At 47.0% G+C, this 16,686-nt stretch overlaps 30 non-coding genes across 30 annotated transcripts; 20 read left to right on the forward strand and 10 right to left on the reverse strand.

Annotated features, from left to right (window-relative positions):
- Positions 1-330: 330 nt before the first annotated feature.
- Positions 331-412, reverse strand: TRNAS-GCU (transfer RNA serine (anticodon GCU)). Its single transcript has one exon. It is a non-coding gene; the product is annotated as a tRNA-Ser (tRNA).
- Positions 413-546: 134 nt separating this feature from the next.
- On the forward strand, positions 547-620 carry TRNAT-CGU (transfer RNA threonine (anticodon CGU)). Its single transcript has one exon. It is a non-coding gene; the product is annotated as a tRNA-Thr (tRNA).
- Positions 621-1,210: 590 nt separating this feature from the next.
- TRNAT-AGU (transfer RNA threonine (anticodon AGU)) lies at positions 1,211-1,284 on the forward strand. The gene has a single exon. It is a non-coding gene; the product is annotated as a tRNA-Thr (tRNA).
- Positions 1,285-2,028: 744 nt separating this feature from the next.
- Positions 2,029-2,110, reverse strand: TRNAS-GCU (transfer RNA serine (anticodon GCU)). The gene has a single exon. It is a non-coding gene; the product is annotated as a tRNA-Ser (tRNA).
- A 134-nt stretch (positions 2,111-2,244) lies between these two features.
- On the forward strand, positions 2,245-2,318 carry TRNAT-CGU (transfer RNA threonine (anticodon CGU)). Its single transcript has one exon. It is a non-coding gene; the product is annotated as a tRNA-Thr (tRNA).
- A 590-nt stretch (positions 2,319-2,908) lies between these two features.
- Positions 2,909-2,982, forward strand: TRNAT-AGU (transfer RNA threonine (anticodon AGU)). Its single transcript has one exon. It is a non-coding gene; the product is annotated as a tRNA-Thr (tRNA).
- Positions 2,983-3,726: 744 nt separating this feature from the next.
- On the reverse strand, positions 3,727-3,808 carry TRNAS-GCU (transfer RNA serine (anticodon GCU)). Its single transcript has one exon. It is a non-coding gene; the product is annotated as a tRNA-Ser (tRNA).
- Positions 3,809-3,942: 134 nt separating this feature from the next.
- Positions 3,943-4,016, forward strand: TRNAT-CGU (transfer RNA threonine (anticodon CGU)). Its single transcript has one exon. It is a non-coding gene; the product is annotated as a tRNA-Thr (tRNA).
- Positions 4,017-4,606: 590 nt separating this feature from the next.
- Positions 4,607-4,680, forward strand: TRNAT-AGU (transfer RNA threonine (anticodon AGU)). The gene has a single exon. It is a non-coding gene; the product is annotated as a tRNA-Thr (tRNA).
- A 744-nt stretch (positions 4,681-5,424) lies between these two features.
- On the reverse strand, positions 5,425-5,506 carry TRNAS-GCU (transfer RNA serine (anticodon GCU)). Its single transcript has one exon. It is a non-coding gene; the product is annotated as a tRNA-Ser (tRNA).
- A 134-nt stretch (positions 5,507-5,640) lies between these two features.
- On the forward strand, positions 5,641-5,714 carry TRNAT-CGU (transfer RNA threonine (anticodon CGU)). Its single transcript has one exon. It is a non-coding gene; the product is annotated as a tRNA-Thr (tRNA).
- A 590-nt stretch (positions 5,715-6,304) lies between these two features.
- Positions 6,305-6,378, forward strand: TRNAT-AGU (transfer RNA threonine (anticodon AGU)). The gene has a single exon. It is a non-coding gene; the product is annotated as a tRNA-Thr (tRNA).
- Positions 6,379-7,122: 744 nt separating this feature from the next.
- On the reverse strand, positions 7,123-7,204 carry TRNAS-GCU (transfer RNA serine (anticodon GCU)). The gene has a single exon. It is a non-coding gene; the product is annotated as a tRNA-Ser (tRNA).
- Positions 7,205-7,338: 134 nt separating this feature from the next.
- On the forward strand, positions 7,339-7,412 carry TRNAT-CGU (transfer RNA threonine (anticodon CGU)). The gene has a single exon. It is a non-coding gene; the product is annotated as a tRNA-Thr (tRNA).
- A 590-nt stretch (positions 7,413-8,002) lies between these two features.
- TRNAT-AGU (transfer RNA threonine (anticodon AGU)) lies at positions 8,003-8,076 on the forward strand. Its single transcript has one exon. It is a non-coding gene; the product is annotated as a tRNA-Thr (tRNA).
- A 739-nt stretch (positions 8,077-8,815) lies between these two features.
- TRNAS-GCU (transfer RNA serine (anticodon GCU)) lies at positions 8,816-8,897 on the reverse strand. Its single transcript has one exon. It is a non-coding gene; the product is annotated as a tRNA-Ser (tRNA).
- Positions 8,898-9,030: 133 nt separating this feature from the next.
- TRNAT-CGU (transfer RNA threonine (anticodon CGU)) lies at positions 9,031-9,104 on the forward strand. Its single transcript has one exon. It is a non-coding gene; the product is annotated as a tRNA-Thr (tRNA).
- Positions 9,105-9,693: 589 nt separating this feature from the next.
- TRNAT-AGU (transfer RNA threonine (anticodon AGU)) lies at positions 9,694-9,767 on the forward strand. Its single transcript has one exon. It is a non-coding gene; the product is annotated as a tRNA-Thr (tRNA).
- Positions 9,768-10,511: 744 nt separating this feature from the next.
- TRNAS-GCU (transfer RNA serine (anticodon GCU)) lies at positions 10,512-10,593 on the reverse strand. The gene has a single exon. It is a non-coding gene; the product is annotated as a tRNA-Ser (tRNA).
- Positions 10,594-10,727: 134 nt separating this feature from the next.
- Positions 10,728-10,801, forward strand: TRNAT-CGU (transfer RNA threonine (anticodon CGU)). Its single transcript has one exon. It is a non-coding gene; the product is annotated as a tRNA-Thr (tRNA).
- Positions 10,802-11,391: 590 nt separating this feature from the next.
- On the forward strand, positions 11,392-11,465 carry TRNAT-AGU (transfer RNA threonine (anticodon AGU)). Its single transcript has one exon. It is a non-coding gene; the product is annotated as a tRNA-Thr (tRNA).
- Positions 11,466-12,209: 744 nt separating this feature from the next.
- Positions 12,210-12,291, reverse strand: TRNAS-GCU (transfer RNA serine (anticodon GCU)). Its single transcript has one exon. It is a non-coding gene; the product is annotated as a tRNA-Ser (tRNA).
- Positions 12,292-12,425: 134 nt separating this feature from the next.
- Positions 12,426-12,499, forward strand: TRNAT-CGU (transfer RNA threonine (anticodon CGU)). The gene has a single exon. It is a non-coding gene; the product is annotated as a tRNA-Thr (tRNA).
- Positions 12,500-13,089: 590 nt separating this feature from the next.
- Positions 13,090-13,163, forward strand: TRNAT-AGU (transfer RNA threonine (anticodon AGU)). Its single transcript has one exon. It is a non-coding gene; the product is annotated as a tRNA-Thr (tRNA).
- Positions 13,164-13,907: 744 nt separating this feature from the next.
- Positions 13,908-13,989, reverse strand: TRNAS-GCU (transfer RNA serine (anticodon GCU)). Its single transcript has one exon. It is a non-coding gene; the product is annotated as a tRNA-Ser (tRNA).
- Positions 13,990-14,123: 134 nt separating this feature from the next.
- TRNAT-CGU (transfer RNA threonine (anticodon CGU)) lies at positions 14,124-14,197 on the forward strand. Its single transcript has one exon. It is a non-coding gene; the product is annotated as a tRNA-Thr (tRNA).
- A 590-nt stretch (positions 14,198-14,787) lies between these two features.
- Positions 14,788-14,861, forward strand: TRNAT-AGU (transfer RNA threonine (anticodon AGU)). The gene has a single exon. It is a non-coding gene; the product is annotated as a tRNA-Thr (tRNA).
- A 744-nt stretch (positions 14,862-15,605) lies between these two features.
- On the reverse strand, positions 15,606-15,687 carry TRNAS-GCU (transfer RNA serine (anticodon GCU)). Its single transcript has one exon. It is a non-coding gene; the product is annotated as a tRNA-Ser (tRNA).
- A 134-nt stretch (positions 15,688-15,821) lies between these two features.
- Positions 15,822-15,896, forward strand: TRNAT-CGU (transfer RNA threonine (anticodon CGU)). The gene has a single exon. It is a non-coding gene; the product is annotated as a tRNA-Thr (tRNA).
- A 592-nt stretch (positions 15,897-16,488) lies between these two features.
- Positions 16,489-16,562, forward strand: TRNAT-AGU (transfer RNA threonine (anticodon AGU)). The gene has a single exon. It is a non-coding gene; the product is annotated as a tRNA-Thr (tRNA).
- Positions 16,563-16,686: the final 124 nt, after the last annotated feature.

Here is a 16,686-nt window from a genome sequence, read left to right on the forward strand (position 1 = left end):
GCTACGTACATTTAGTGACACCGGCGGATCGCGGGTAGGTAAGCATGCCATGTTTGTTATGTTTTCTTATACGGCAGAAACATGTTAGAAATGTGCTAGCGCCGGATGACCCCATTCAAAGACGCAAAGCCCTCACTTGGTTGAACTTGTCGGACGTGAGTTACTGTTCAACCTTACTACCTATGTAACTAGATCTCCGGATTGATTTGTGGCATGCTGCCTCCTTCACGATTGCTGATGGTAAACATCTCTGCTTGGGGCATCCACTGCACCTGCTGACAATATAGAAAAGGCAAACCAAGATACCTCCTTGGAAGAGGCAGAAGAAATCGACGAGGATGGGATTTGAACCCATGCATGCAGAGCACAATGGATTAGCAGTCCATCGCCTTAACCACTCGGCCACCTCGTCAACACAAGAGACCTGTCCCTGCTAGCAGATGCCGAAACCTATCCGAACAAGTCTTTGGCTAACTTTTCATTGAAGGCGGTAAATCAGCCACTGCAGTTAAGCCCCTTTCCTGGCTTCCCCAGGCTGAGGCCTGTGGCGCTGTGGCTTAGTTGGTTAAAGCGCCTGTCTCGTAAACAGGAGATCCTGAGTTCGACTCTCAGCAGTGCCTACCTTTCTTCTCAATTTTTTTTTGCCATTTTCTTTTTAAAAGGAGCTGCTCGCTCTTAGCTGACCTCAAACTCGTCTACACCTAGGGTAATCCGAGCAAGGGAAAAAGTCTGCATAATGGCTAAACGCCCAAGAGCAGGAAATGGCATTGGCTTCATTTCAGGATAGCAACAAGCACCATTGAATTAACCAATCGGCCACCTCGCCTACATCAAGTGATTTCACCTGGTGCTAGATTGTGAAAACAATTGGAACAAGTCTGTGGCTGCTTTATCATTGAATGTTGTCTTTCAGGCACTGGCTTAGTGGAGCTAATCTCATCTCCTACACTACGTCATGTCCCACGTATACTAATGGAAACTTGTTCAAAGATGAACCAATGCACAGAGCTTAAAAATTGACCCGTCCTAGCTCTTACTCATGATAGCGCTTTCCTGGTATCCATTCAATCTCTTTATTCCGTCTTATGCATTGAGAGGAAGAAAGAGAGAATGCAGCATTTGCTCCATAAAGTCATCAGAGTTTGTGTGATTCGAAATCATGGCTTCGCACTGTATCATTTTCTGACTTTCCGCAGCAACAGTGGCATGTGGCGCTGTGGCTTAGTTGGTTAAAGCGCCTGTCTAGTAAACAGGAGATCCTGAGTTCGAATCTCAGCAGTGCCTTTCTTTCTACCAAATTTTTGCCGTTCTATTCCGAGAAAGGAGACCTTTGCTCCTAGCTGACCTTACACTTCTTTTCCACGCTGCCCTAGGGTTCTTTTAGCAGCGGAAACTAGCATGGATACTAGCTAAAGACCCAAAAGGTGGAAATTTCATTGTCTACCTAATAGGATAGTGGGGAACACCATGCAGGACAAATTAAAGGGGTTTTCCGGCGCTAGCACTTTTTTAACATCTTGCCGCCATATAAGAAAACAGAACAATCATGTTATGCTTCCCTCTCCGAGATCAGCCGGTGTCTCCATGCGATTGCCGGTGTCCCCCGCTGTCTGTAGCCGCAGTTTCTTCTGAAACGAGCCAGTGATTGGCTGAGCGGGCTGTCACTCCCGAGATGAGCTCACCTCGGAGCTAGCGGCGGCTACGTACATTTAGTGACACCGGCGGATCGCGGGTAGGTAAGCATGCCATGTTTGTTATGTTTTCTTATACGGCAGAAACATGTTAGAAATGTGCTAGCGCCGGATGACCCCATTCAAAGACGCAAAGCCCTCACTTGGTTGAACTTGTCGGACGTGAGTTACTGTTCAACCTTACTACCTATGTAACTAGATCTCCGGATTGATTTGTGGCATGCTGCCTCCTTCACGATTGCTGATGGTAAACATCTCTGCTTGGGGCATCCACTGCACCTGCTGACAATATAGAAAAGGCAAACCAAGATACCTCCTTGGAAGAGGCAGAAGAAATCGACGAGGATGGGATTTGAACCCATGCATGCAGAGCACAATGGATTAGCAGTCCATCGCCTTAACCACTCGGCCACCTCGTCAACACAAGAGACCTGTCCCTGCTAGCAGATGCCGAAACCTATCCGAACAAGTCTTTGGCTAACTTTTCATTGAAGGCGGTAAATCAGCCACTGCAGTTAAGCCCCTTTCCTGGCTTCCCCAGGCTGAGGCCTGTGGCGCTGTGGCTTAGTTGGTTAAAGCGCCTGTCTCGTAAACAGGAGATCCTGAGTTCGACTCTCAGCAGTGCCTACCTTTCTTCTCAATTTTTTTTTGCCATTTTCTTTTTAAAAGGAGCTGCTCGCTCTTAGCTGACCTCAAACTCGTCTACACCTAGGGTAATCCGAGCAAGGGAAAAAGTCTGCATAATGGCTAAACGCCCAAGAGCAGGAAATGGCATTGGCTTCATTTCAGGATAGCAACAAGCACCATTGAATTAACCAATCGGCCACCTCGCCTACATCAAGTGATTTCACCTGGTGCTAGATTGTGAAAACAATTGGAACAAGTCTGTGGCTGCTTTATCATTGAATGTTGTCTTTCAGGCACTGGCTTAGTGGAGCTAATCTCATCTCCTACACTACGTCATGTCCCACGTATACTAATGGAAACTTGTTCAAAGATGAACCAATGCACAGAGCTTAAAAATTGACCCGTCCTAGCTCTTACTCATGATAGCGCTTTCCTGGTATCCATTCAATCTCTTTATTCCGTCTTATGCATTGAGAGGAAGAAAGAGAGAATGCAGCATTTGCTCCATAAAGTCATCAGAGTTTGTGTGATTCGAAATCATGGCTTCGCACTGTATCATTTTCTGACTTTCCGCAGCAACAGTGGCATGTGGCGCTGTGGCTTAGTTGGTTAAAGCGCCTGTCTAGTAAACAGGAGATCCTGAGTTCGAATCTCAGCAGTGCCTTTCTTTCTACCAAATTTTTGCCGTTCTATTCCGAGAAAGGAGACCTTTGCTCCTAGCTGACCTTACACTTCTTTTCCACGCTGCCCTAGGGTTCTTTTAGCAGCGGAAACTAGCATGGATACTAGCTAAAGACCCAAAAGGTGGAAATTTCATTGTCTACCTAATAGGATAGTGGGGAACACCATGCAGGACAAATTAAAGGGGTTTTCCGGCGCTAGCACTTTTTTAACATCTTGCCGCCATATAAGAAAACAGAACAATCATGTTATGCTTCCCTCTCCGAGATCAGCCGGTGTCTCCATGCGATTGCCGGTGTCCCCCGCTGTCTGTAGCCGCAGTTTCTTCTGAAACGAGCCAGTGATTGGCTGAGCGGGCTGTCACTCCCGAGATGAGCTCACCTCGGAGCTAGCGGCGGCTACGTACATTTAGTGACACCGGCGGATCGCGGGTAGGTAAGCATGCCATGTTTGTTATGTTTTCTTATACGGCAGAAACATGTTAGAAATGTGCTAGCGCCGGATGACCCCATTCAAAGACGCAAAGCCCTCACTTGGTTGAACTTGTCGGACGTGAGTTACTGTTCAACCTTACTACCTATGTAACTAGATCTCCGGATTGATTTGTGGCATGCTGCCTCCTTCACGATTGCTGATGGTAAACATCTCTGCTTGGGGCATCCACTGCACCTGCTGACAATATAGAAAAGGCAAACCAAGATACCTCCTTGGAAGAGGCAGAAGAAATCGACGAGGATGGGATTTGAACCCATGCATGCAGAGCACAATGGATTAGCAGTCCATCGCCTTAACCACTCGGCCACCTCGTCAACACAAGAGACCTGTCCCTGCTAGCAGATGCCGAAACCTATCCGAACAAGTCTTTGGCTAACTTTTCATTGAAGGCGGTAAATCAGCCACTGCAGTTAAGCCCCTTTCCTGGCTTCCCCAGGCTGAGGCCTGTGGCGCTGTGGCTTAGTTGGTTAAAGCGCCTGTCTCGTAAACAGGAGATCCTGAGTTCGACTCTCAGCAGTGCCTACCTTTCTTCTCAATTTTTTTTTGCCATTTTCTTTTTAAAAGGAGCTGCTCGCTCTTAGCTGACCTCAAACTCGTCTACACCTAGGGTAATCCGAGCAAGGGAAAAAGTCTGCATAATGGCTAAACGCCCAAGAGCAGGAAATGGCATTGGCTTCATTTCAGGATAGCAACAAGCACCATTGAATTAACCAATCGGCCACCTCGCCTACATCAAGTGATTTCACCTGGTGCTAGATTGTGAAAACAATTGGAACAAGTCTGTGGCTGCTTTATCATTGAATGTTGTCTTTCAGGCACTGGCTTAGTGGAGCTAATCTCATCTCCTACACTACGTCATGTCCCACGTATACTAATGGAAACTTGTTCAAAGATGAACCAATGCACAGAGCTTAAAAATTGACCCGTCCTAGCTCTTACTCATGATAGCGCTTTCCTGGTATCCATTCAATCTCTTTATTCCGTCTTATGCATTGAGAGGAAGAAAGAGAGAATGCAGCATTTGCTCCATAAAGTCATCAGAGTTTGTGTGATTCGAAATCATGGCTTCGCACTGTATCATTTTCTGACTTTCCGCAGCAACAGTGGCATGTGGCGCTGTGGCTTAGTTGGTTAAAGCGCCTGTCTAGTAAACAGGAGATCCTGAGTTCGAATCTCAGCAGTGCCTTTCTTTCTACCAAATTTTTGCCGTTCTATTCCGAGAAAGGAGACCTTTGCTCCTAGCTGACCTTACACTTCTTTTCCACGCTGCCCTAGGGTTCTTTTAGCAGCGGAAACTAGCATGGATACTAGCTAAAGACCCAAAAGGTGGAAATTTCATTGTCTACCTAATAGGATAGTGGGGAACACCATGCAGGACAAATTAAAGGGGTTTTCCGGCGCTAGCACTTTTTTAACATCTTGCCGCCATATAAGAAAACAGAACAATCATGTTATGCTTCCCTCTCCGAGATCAGCCGGTGTCTCCATGCGATTGCCGGTGTCCCCCGCTGTCTGTAGCCGCAGTTTCTTCTGAAACGAGCCAGTGATTGGCTGAGCGGGCTGTCACTCCCGAGATGAGCTCACCTCGGAGCTAGCGGCGGCTACGTACATTTAGTGACACCGGCGGATCGCGGGTAGGTAAGCATGCCATGTTTGTTATGTTTTCTTATACGGCAGAAACATGTTAGAAATGTGCTAGCGCCGGATGACCCCATTCAAAGACGCAAAGCCCTCACTTGGTTGAACTTGTCGGACGTGAGTTACTGTTCAACCTTACTACCTATGTAACTAGATCTCCGGATTGATTTGTGGCATGCTGCCTCCTTCACGATTGCTGATGGTAAACATCTCTGCTTGGGGCATCCACTGCACCTGCTGACAATATAGAAAAGGCAAACCAAGATACCTCCTTGGAAGAGGCAGAAGAAATCGACGAGGATGGGATTTGAACCCATGCATGCAGAGCACAATGGATTAGCAGTCCATCGCCTTAACCACTCGGCCACCTCGTCAACACAAGAGACCTGTCCCTGCTAGCAGATGCCGAAACCTATCCGAACAAGTCTTTGGCTAACTTTTCATTGAAGGCGGTAAATCAGCCACTGCAGTTAAGCCCCTTTCCTGGCTTCCCCAGGCTGAGGCCTGTGGCGCTGTGGCTTAGTTGGTTAAAGCGCCTGTCTCGTAAACAGGAGATCCTGAGTTCGACTCTCAGCAGTGCCTACCTTTCTTCTCAATTTTTTTTTGCCATTTTCTTTTTAAAAGGAGCTGCTCGCTCTTAGCTGACCTCAAACTCGTCTACACCTAGGGTAATCCGAGCAAGGGAAAAAGTCTGCATAATGGCTAAACGCCCAAGAGCAGGAAATGGCATTGGCTTCATTTCAGGATAGCAACAAGCACCATTGAATTAACCAATCGGCCACCTCGCCTACATCAAGTGATTTCACCTGGTGCTAGATTGTGAAAACAATTGGAACAAGTCTGTGGCTGCTTTATCATTGAATGTTGTCTTTCAGGCACTGGCTTAGTGGAGCTAATCTCATCTCCTACACTACGTCATGTCCCACGTATACTAATGGAAACTTGTTCAAAGATGAACCAATGCACAGAGCTTAAAAATTGACCCGTCCTAGCTCTTACTCATGATAGCGCTTTCCTGGTATCCATTCAATCTCTTTATTCCGTCTTATGCATTGAGAGGAAGAAAGAGAGAATGCAGCATTTGCTCCATAAAGTCATCAGAGTTTGTGTGATTCGAAATCATGGCTTCGCACTGTATCATTTTCTGACTTTCCGCAGCAACAGTGGCATGTGGCGCTGTGGCTTAGTTGGTTAAAGCGCCTGTCTAGTAAACAGGAGATCCTGAGTTCGAATCTCAGCAGTGCCTTTCTTTCTACCAAATTTTTGCCGTTCTATTCCGAGAAAGGAGACCTTTGCTCCTAGCTGACCTTACACTTCTTTTCCACGCTGCCCTAGGGTTCTTTTAGCAGCGGAAACTAGCATGGATACTAGCTAAAGACCCAAAAGGTGGAAATTTCATTGTCTACCTAATAGGATAGTGGGGAACACCATGCAGGACAAATTAAAGGGGTTTTCCGGCGCTAGCACTTTTTTAACATCTTGCCGCCATATAAGAAAACAGAACAATCATGTTATGCTTCCCTCTCCGAGATCAGCCGGTGTCTCCATGCGATTGCCGGTGTCCCCCGCTGTCTGTAGCCGCAGTTTCTTCTGAAACGAGCCAGTGATTGGCTGAGCGGGCTGTCACTCCCGAGATGAGCTCACCTCGGAGCTAGCGGCGGCTACGTACATTTAGTGACACCGGCGGATCGCGGGTAGGTAAGCATGCCATGTTTGTTATGTTTTCTTATACGGCAGAAACATGTTAGAAATGTGCTAGCGCCGGATGACCCCATTCAAAGACGCAAAGCCCTCACTTGGTTGAACTTGTCGGACGTGAGTTACTGTTCAACCTTACTACCTATGTAACTAGATCTCCGGATTGATTTGTGGCATGCTGCCTCCTTCACGATTGCTGATGGTAAACATCTCTGCTTGGGGCATCCACTGCACCTGCTGACAATATAGAAAAGGCAAACCAAGATACCTCCTTGGAAGAGGCAGAAGAAATCGACGAGGATGGGATTTGAACCCATGCATGCAGAGCACAATGGATTAGCAGTCCATCGCCTTAACCACTCGGCCACCTCGTCAACACAAGAGACCTGTCCCTGCTAGCAGATGCCGAAACCTATCCGAACAAGTCTTTGGCTAACTTTTCATTGAAGGCGGTAAATCAGCCACTGCAGTTAAGCCCCTTTCCTGGCTTCCCCAGGCTGAGGCCTGTGGCGCTGTGGCTTAGTTGGTTAAAGCGCCTGTCTCGTAAACAGGAGATCCTGAGTTCGACTCTCAGCAGTGCCTACCTTTCTTCTCAATTTTTTTTTGCCATTTTCTTTTTAAAAGGAGCTGCTCGCTCTTAGCTGACCTCAAACTCGTCTACACCTAGGGTAATCCGAGCAAGGGAAAAAGTCTGCATAATGGCTAAACGCCCAAGAGCAGGAAATGGCATTGGCTTCATTTCAGGATAGCAACAAGCACCATTGAATTAACCAATCGGCCACCTCGCCTACATCAAGTGATTTCACCTGGTGCTAGATTGTGAAAACAATTGGAACAAGTCTGTGGCTGCTTTATCATTGAATGTTGTCTTTCAGGCACTGGCTTAGTGGAGCTAATCTCATCTCCTACACTACGTCATGTCCCACGTATACTAATGGAAACTTGTTCAAAGATGAACCAATGCACAGAGCTTAAAAATTGACCCGTCCTAGCTCTTACTCATGATAGCGCTTTCCTGGTATCCATTCAATCTCTTTATTCCGTCTTATGCATTGAGAGGAAGAAAGAGAGAATGCAGCATTTGCTCCATAAAGTCATCAGAGTTTGTGTGATTCGAAATCATGGCTTCGCACTGTATCATTTTCTGACTTTCCGCAGCAACAGTGGCATGTGGCGCTGTGGCTTAGTTGGTTAAAGCGCCTGTCTAGTAAACAGGAGATCCTGAGTTCGAATCTCAGCAGTGCCTTTCTTCTACCAAATTTTTGCCGTTCTATTCCGAGAAAGGAGAACCTTTGCTCCTAGCTGACCTTACACTTCTTTTCCAACGCTGCCCTAGGGTTCTTTTAGCAGCGGAAACTAGCATGGATACTAGCTAAGACCCAAAAGGTGGAAATTTCATTGTCTACCTAATAAGGATGTGGGGAACACCCATGCAAGGACAAATTAAAGGGGTTTTCCGGCGCTAGCACTTTTTTAACATCTTGCCGCCATATAAGAAAACAAGACAATCATGTTATGCTTCCCTCTCCGAGATCAGCCGGTGTCTCCATGCGATTGCCGGTGTCCCCGCTGTCTGTAGCCGCAGTTCTTCTGAAACGAGCCAGTGATTGGCTGAGCGGGCTGTCACTCCCGAGATGAGCTCACCTCGGAGCTAGCGGCGGCTACGTACATTAGTGACACCGGCGGATCGCGGGTAGGTAAGCATGCCATGTTGTTATGTTTTCTTATACGGCAGAACATGTTAGAAATGTGCTAGCGCCGGATGACCCCATTCAAAGACGCAAAGCCCTCACTTGGTTGAACTTGTCGGACGTGAGTTACTGTTCAACCTTACTACCTATGTAACTAGATCTCCGGATTGATTTGTGGCATGCTGCCTCCTTCACGATTGCTGATGGTAAACATCTCTGCTTGGGGCATCCACTGCACCTGCTGACATATAGAAAAGGCAAACCAAGAGACCTCCTTGGAAGAGGCAGAAGAATCGACGAGGATGGGATTTGAACCCATGCATGCAGAGCACAATGGATTAGCAGTCCATCGCCTTAACCACTCGGCCACCTCGTCAACACAAGAGACCTGTCCCTGCTAGCAGATGCCGAAACCTATCCGAAACAAGTCTTTGGCTAACTTTTCATTGAAGGCGGTAATCAGCCACTGCAGTTAAGCCCCTTTCTGGCTTCCCCAGGCTGAGGCCTGTGGCGCTGTGGCTTAGTTGGTTAAAGCGCCTGTCTCGTAAACAGGAGATCCTGAGTTCGACTCTCAGCAGTGCCTACCTTTCTTCTCAATTTTTTTTTGCCATTTTCTTTTTAAAAGGAGCTGCTCGCTCTTAGCTGACCTCAAACTCGTCTACACCTAGGGTAATCCGAGCAAGGAAAAAGTCTGCATAATGGCTAAACGCCCAAGAGCAGGAAATGGCATTGGCTTCATTTCAGGATAGCAACAAGCACCATTGAATTAACCAATCGGCCACCTCGCCTACATCAAGTGATTTCACCTGGTGCTAGATTGTGAAAACAATTGGAACAAGTCTGTGGCTGCTTTATCATTGAATGTTGTCTTTCAGGCACTGGCTTAGTGGAGCTAATCTCATCTCCTACACTACGTCATGTCCCACGTATACTAATGGAAACTTGTTCAAAGATGAACCAATGCACAGAGCTTAAAAATTGACCCGTCCTAGCTCTTACCTCATGATAGCGCTTCCTGGTATCCATTCAATCTCTTTATTCCGTCTTATGCATTGAGAGGAAGAAAGAGAGAATGCAGCATTTGCTCCATAAAGTCACAGAGTTTGTGTGATTCGAAATCATGGCTTCGCACTGTATCATTTTCTTACTTTCCGCAGCAACAGTGGCATTGTGGCGCTGTGGCTTAGTTGGTTAAAGCGCCTGTCTAGTAAACAGGAGATCCTGAGTTCGAATCTCAGCAGTGCCTTTCTTTCTACCAAATTTTTGCCGTTCTATTCCGAGAAAGGAGACCTTTGCTCCTAGCTGACCTTACACTTCTTTTCCACGCTGCCCTAGGGTTCTTTTAGCAGCGGAAACTAGCATGGATACTAGCTAAAGACCCAAAAGGTGGAAATTTCATTGTCTACCTAATAGGATAGTGGGGAACACCATGCAGGACAAATTAAAGGGGTTTTCCGGCGCTAGCACTTTTTTAACATCTTGCCGCCATATAAGAAAACAGAACAATCATGTTATGCTTCCCTCTCCGAGATCAGCCGGTGTCTCCATGCGATTGCCGGTGTCCCCCGCTGTCTGTAGCCGCAGTTTCTTCTGAAACGAGCCAGTGATTGGCTGAGCGGGCTGTCACTCCCGAGATGAGCTCACCTCGGAGCTAGCGGCGGCTACGTACATTTAGTGACACCGGCGGATCGCGGGTAGGTAAGCATGCCATGTTTGTTATGTTTTCTTATACGGCAGAAACATGTTAGAAATGTGCTAGCGCCGGATGACCCCATTCAAAGACGCAAAGCCCTCACTTGGTTGAACTTGTCGGACGTGAGTTACTGTTCAACCTTACTACCTATGTAACTAGATCTCCGGATTGATTTGTGGCATGCTGCCTCCTTCACGATTGCTGATGGTAAACATCTCTGCTTGGGGCATCCACTGCACCTGCTGACAATATAGAAAAGGCAAACCAAGATACCTCCTTGGAAGAGGCAGAAGAAATCGACGAGGATGGGATTTGAACCCATGCATGCAGAGCACAATGGATTAGCAGTCCATCGCCTTAACCACTCGGCCACCTCGTCAACACAAGAGACCTGTCCCTGCTAGCAGATGCCGAAACCTATCCGAACAAGTCTTTGGCTAACTTTTCATTGAAGGCGGTAAATCAGCCACTGCAGTTAAGCCCCTTTCCTGGCTTCCCCAGGCTGAGGCCTGTGGCGCTGTGGCTTAGTTGGTTAAAGCGCCTGTCTCGTAAACAGGAGATCCTGAGTTCGACTCTCAGCAGTGCCTACCTTTCTTCTCAATTTTTTTTTGCCATTTTCTTTTTAAAAGGAGCTGCTCGCTCTTAGCTGACCTCAAACTCGTCTACACCTAGGGTAATCCGAGCAAGGGAAAAAGTCTGCATAATGGCTAAACGCCCAAGAGCAGGAAATGGCATTGGCTTCATTTCAGGATAGCAACAAGCACCATTGAATTAACCAATCGGCCACCTCGCCTACATCAAGTGATTTCACCTGGTGCTAGATTGTGAAAACAATTGGAACAAGTCTGTGGCTGCTTTATCATTGAATGTTGTCTTTCAGGCACTGGCTTAGTGGAGCTAATCTCATCTCCTACACTACGTCATGTCCCACGTATACTAATGGAAACTTGTTCAAAGATGAACCAATGCACAGAGCTTAAAAATTGACCCGTCCTAGCTCTTACTCATGATAGCGCTTTCCTGGTATCCATTCAATCTCTTTATTCCGTCTTATGCATTGAGAGGAAGAAAGAGAGAATGCAGCATTTGCTCCATAAAGTCATCAGAGTTTGTGTGATTCGAAATCATGGCTTCGCACTGTATCATTTTCTGACTTTCCGCAGCAACAGTGGCATGTGGCGCTGTGGCTTAGTTGGTTAAAGCGCCTGTCTAGTAAACAGGAGATCCTGAGTTCGAATCTCAGCAGTGCCTTTCTTTCTACCAAATTTTTGCCGTTCTATTCCGAGAAAGGAGACCTTTGCTCCTAGCTGACCTTACACTTCTTTTCCACGCTGCCCTAGGGTTCTTTTAGCAGCGGAAACTAGCATGGATACTAGCTAAAGACCCAAAAGGTGGAAATTTCATTGTCTACCTAATAGGATAGTGGGGAACACCATGCAGGACAAATTAAAGGGGTTTTCCGGCGCTAGCACTTTTTTAACATCTTGCCGCCATATAAGAAAACAGAACAATCATGTTATGCTTCCCTCTCCGAGATCAGCCGGTGTCTCCATGCGATTGCCGGTGTCCCCCGCTGTCTGTAGCCGCAGTTTCTTCTGAAACGAGCCAGTGATTGGCTGAGCGGGCTGTCACTCCCGAGATGAGCTCACCTCGGAGCTAGCGGCGGCTACGTACATTTAGTGACACCGGCGGATCGCGGGTAGGTAAGCATGCCATGTTTGTTATGTTTTCTTATACGGCAGAAACATGTTAGAAATGTGCTAGCGCCGGATGACCCCATTCAAAGACGCAAAGCCCTCACTTGGTTGAACTTGTCGGACGTGAGTTACTGTTCAACCTTACTACCTATGTAACTAGATCTCCGGATTGATTTGTGGCATGCTGCCTCCTTCACGATTGCTGATGGTAAACATCTCTGCTTGGGGCATCCACTGCACCTGCTGACAATATAGAAAAGGCAAACCAAGATACCTCCTTGGAAGAGGCAGAAGAAATCGACGAGGATGGGATTTGAACCCATGCATGCAGAGCACAATGGATTAGCAGTCCATCGCCTTAACCACTCGGCCACCTCGTCAACACAAGAGACCTGTCCCTGCTAGCAGATGCCGAAACCTATCCGAACAAGTCTTTGGCTAACTTTTCATTGAAGGCGGTAAATCAGCCACTGCAGTTAAGCCCCTTTCCTGGCTTCCCCAGGCTGAGGCCTGTGGCGCTGTGGCTTAGTTGGTTAAAGCGCCTGTCTCGTAAACAGGAGATCCTGAATTCGACTCTCAGCAGTGCCTACCTTTCTTCTCAATTTTTTTTTGCCATTTTCTTTTTAAAAGGAGCTGCTCGCTCTTAGCTGACCTCAAACTCGTCTACACCTAGGGTAATCCGAGCAAGGGAAAAAGTCTGCATAATGGCTAAACGCCCAAGAGCAGGAAATGGCATTGGCTTCATTTCAGGATAGCAACAAGCACCATTGAATTAACCAATCGGCCACCTCGCCTACATCAAGTGATTTCACCTGGTGCTAGATTGTGAAAACAATTGGAACAAGTCTGTGGCTGCTTTATCATTGAATGTTGTCTTTCAGGCACTGGCTTAGTGGAGCTAATCTCATCTCCTACACTACGTCATGTCCCACGTATACTAATGGAAACTTGTTCAAAGATGAACCAATGCACAGAGCTTAAAAATTGACCCGTCCTAGCTCTTACTCATGATAGCGCTTTCCTGGTATCCATTCAATCTCTTTATTCCGTCTTATGCATTGAGAGGAAGAAAGAGAGAATGCAGCATTTGCTCCATAAAGTCATCAGAGTTTGTGTGATTCGAAATCATGGCTTCGCACTGTATCATTTTCTGACTTTCCGCAGCAACAGTGGCATGTGGCGCTGTGGCTTAGTTGGTTAAAGCGCCTGTCTAGTAAACAGGAGATCCTGAGTTCGAATCTCAGCAGTGCCTTTCTTTCTACCAAATTTTTGCCGTTCTATTCCGAGAAAGGAGACCTTTGCTCCTAGCTGACCTTACACTTCTTTTCCACGCTGCCCTAGGGTTCTTTTAGCAGCGGAAACTAGCATGGATACTAGCTAAAGACCCAAAAGGTGGAAATTTCATTGTCTACCTAATAGGATAGTGGGGAACACCATGCAGGACAAATTAAAGGGGTTTTCCGGCGCTAGCACTTTTTTAACATCTTGCCGCCATATAAGAAAACAGAACAATCATGTTATGCTTCCCTCTCCGAGATCAGCCGGTGTCTCCATGCGATTGCCGGTGTCCCCCGCTGTCTGTAGCCGCAGTTTCTTCTGAAACGAGCCAGTGATTGGCTGAGCGGGCTGTCACTCCCGAGATGAGCTCACCTCGGAGCTAGCGGCGGCTACGTACATTTAGTGACACCGGCGGATCGCGGGTAGGTAAGCATGCCATGTTTGTTATGTTTTCTTATACGGCAGAAACATGTTAGAAATGTGCTAGCGCCGGATGACCCCATTCAAAGACGCAAAGCCCTCACTTGGTTGAACTTGTCGGACGTGAGTTACTGTTCAACCTTACTACCTATGTAACTAGATCTCCGGATTGATTTGTGGCATGCTGCCTCCTTCACGATTGCTGATGGTAAACATCTCTGCTTGGGGCATCCACTGCACCTGCTGACAATATAGAAAAGGCAAACCAAGATACCTCCTTGGAAGAGGCAGAAGAAATCGACGAGGATGGGATTTGAACCCATGCATGCAGAGCACAATGGATTAGCAGTCCATCGCCTTAACCACTCGGCCACCTCGTCAACACAAGAGACCTGTCCCTGCTAGCAGATGCCGAAACCTATCCGAACAAGTCTTTGGCTAACTTTTCATTGAAGGCGGTAAATCAGCCACTGCAGTTAAGCCCCTTTCCTGGCTTCCCCAGGCTGAGGCCTGTGGCGCTGTGGCTTAGTTGGTTAAAGCGCCTGTCTCGTAAACAGGAGATCCTGAGTTCGACTCTCAGCAGTGCCTACCTTTCTTCTCAATTTTTTTTTGCCATTTTCTTTTTAAAAGGAGCTGCTCGCTCTTAGCTGACCTCAAACTCGTCTACACCTAGGGTAATCCGAGCAAGGGAAAAAGTCTGCATAATGGCTAAACGCCCAAGAGCAGGAAATGGCATTGGCTTCATTTCAGGATAGCAACAAGCACCATTGAATTAACCAATCGGCCACCTCGCCTACATCAAGTGATTTCACCTGGTGCTAGATTGTGAAAACAATTGGAACAAGTCTGTGGCTGCTTTATCATTGAATGTTGTCTTTCAGGCACTGGCTTAGTGGAGCTAATCTCATCTCCTACACTACGTCATGTCCCACGTATACTAATGGAAACTTGTTCAAAGATGAACCAATGCACAGAGCTTAAAAATTGACCCGTCCTAGCTCTTACTCATGATAGCGCTTTCCTGGTATCCATTCAATCTCTTTATTCCGTCTTATGCATTGAGAGGAAGAAAGAGAGAATGCAGCATTTGCTCCATAAAGTCATCAGAGTTTGTGTGATTCGAAATCATGGCTTCGCACTGTATCATTTTCTGACTTTCCGCAGCAACAGTGGCATGTGGCGCTGTGGCTTAGTTGGTTAAAGCGCCTGTCTAGTAAACAGGAGATCCTGAGTTCGAATCTCAGCAGTGCCTTTCTTTCTACCAAATTTTTGCCGTTCTATTCCGAGAAAGGAGACCTTTGCTCCTAGCTGACCTTACACTTCTTTTCCACGCTGCCCTAGGGTTCTTTTAGCAGCGGAAACTAGCATGGATACTAGCTAAAGACCCAAAAGGTGGAAATTTCATTGTCTACCTAATAGGATAGTGGGGAACACCATGCAGGACAAATTAAAGGGGTTTTCCGGCGCTAGCACTTTTTTAACATCTTGCCGCCATATAAGAAAACAGAACAATCATGTTATGCTTCCCTCTCCGAGATCAGCCGGTGTCTCCATGCGATTGCCGGTGTCCCCCGCTGTCTGTAGCCGCAGTTTCTTCTGAAACGAGCCAGTGATTGGCTGAGCGGGCTGTCACTCCCGAGATGAGCTCACCTCGGAGCTAGCGGCGGCTACGTACATTTAGTGACACCGGCGGATCGCGGGTAGGTAAGCATGCCATGTTTGTTATGTTTTCTTATACGGCAGAAACATGTTAGAAATGTGCTAGCGCCGGATGACCCCATTCAAAGACGCAAAGCCCTCACTTGGTTGAACTTGTCGGACGTGAGTTACTGTTCAACCTTACTACCTATGTAACTAGATCTCCGGATTGATTTGTGGCATGCTGCCTCCTTCACGATTGCTGATGGTAAACATCTCTGCTTGGGGCATCCACTGCACCTGCTGACAATATAGAAAAGGCAAACCAAGATACCTCCTTGGAAGAGGCAGAAGAAATCGACGAGGATGGGATTTGAACCCATGCATGCAGAGCACAATGGATTAGCAGTCCATCGCCTTAACCACTCGGCCACCTCGTCAACACAAGAGACCTGTCCCTGCTAGCAGATGCCGAAACCTATCCGAACAAGTCTTTGGCTAACTTTTCATTGAAGGCGGTAAATCAGCCACTGCAGTTAAGCCCCTTTCCTGGCTTCCCCAGGCTGAGGCCTGTGGCGCTGTGGCTTAGTTGGTTAAAGCGCCTGTCTCGTAAACAGGAGATCCTGAGTTCGACTACTCAGCAGTGCCTACCTTTCTTCTCAATTTTTTTTTTGCCATTTTCTTTTTAAAAGGAGCTGCTCGCTCTTAGCTGACCTCAACTCGTCTAACACCTAGGGTAATCCGAGCAAGGGAAAAAGTCTGCATAATGGCTAAACGCCCAAGAGCAGGAAATGGCATTGGCTTCATTTCAGGATAGCAACAAGCACCATTGAATTAACCAATCGGCCACCCTCGCCTACATCAAGTGATTTCACCTGGTGCTAGATTGTGAAAACAATTGGAACAAGTCTGTGGCTGCTTTATCATTGAATGTTGTCTTTCAGGCACTGGCTTAGTGGAGCTAATCTCATCTCCTACACTACGTCATGTCCCACGTATACTAATGGAAACTTGTTCAAAGATGAACCAATGCACATAGCTTAAAAATTGACCCGTCCTAGCTCTTACTCATGATAGCGCTTTCCTGGTATCCATTCAATCTCTTTATTCCGTCTTATGCATTGAGAGGAAGAAAGAGAGAATGCAGCATTTGCTCCATAAAGTCATCAGAGTTTGTGTGATTCGAAATCATGGCTTCGCACTGTATCATTTTCTGACTTTCCGCAGCAACAGTGGCATGTGGCGCTGTGGCTTAGTTGGTTAAAGCGCCTGTCTAGTAAACAGGAGATCCTGAGTTCGAATCTCAGCAGTGCCTTTCTTTCTACCAAATTTTTGCCGTTCTATTCCGAGAAAGGAGACCTTTGCTCCTAGCTGACCTTACACTTCTTTTCCACGCTGCCCTAGGTTCTTTTAGCAGCGGAAACTAGCATGGATACTAG

This window comes from Dendropsophus ebraccatus, unplaced genomic scaffold, assembly GCF_027789765.1.
Source record: "Dendropsophus ebraccatus isolate aDenEbr1 unplaced genomic scaffold, aDenEbr1.pat pat_scaffold_661_ctg1, whole genome shotgun sequence".
Taxonomy (NCBI): Eukaryota; Metazoa; Chordata; class Amphibia; order Anura; family Hylidae; genus Dendropsophus; species Dendropsophus ebraccatus.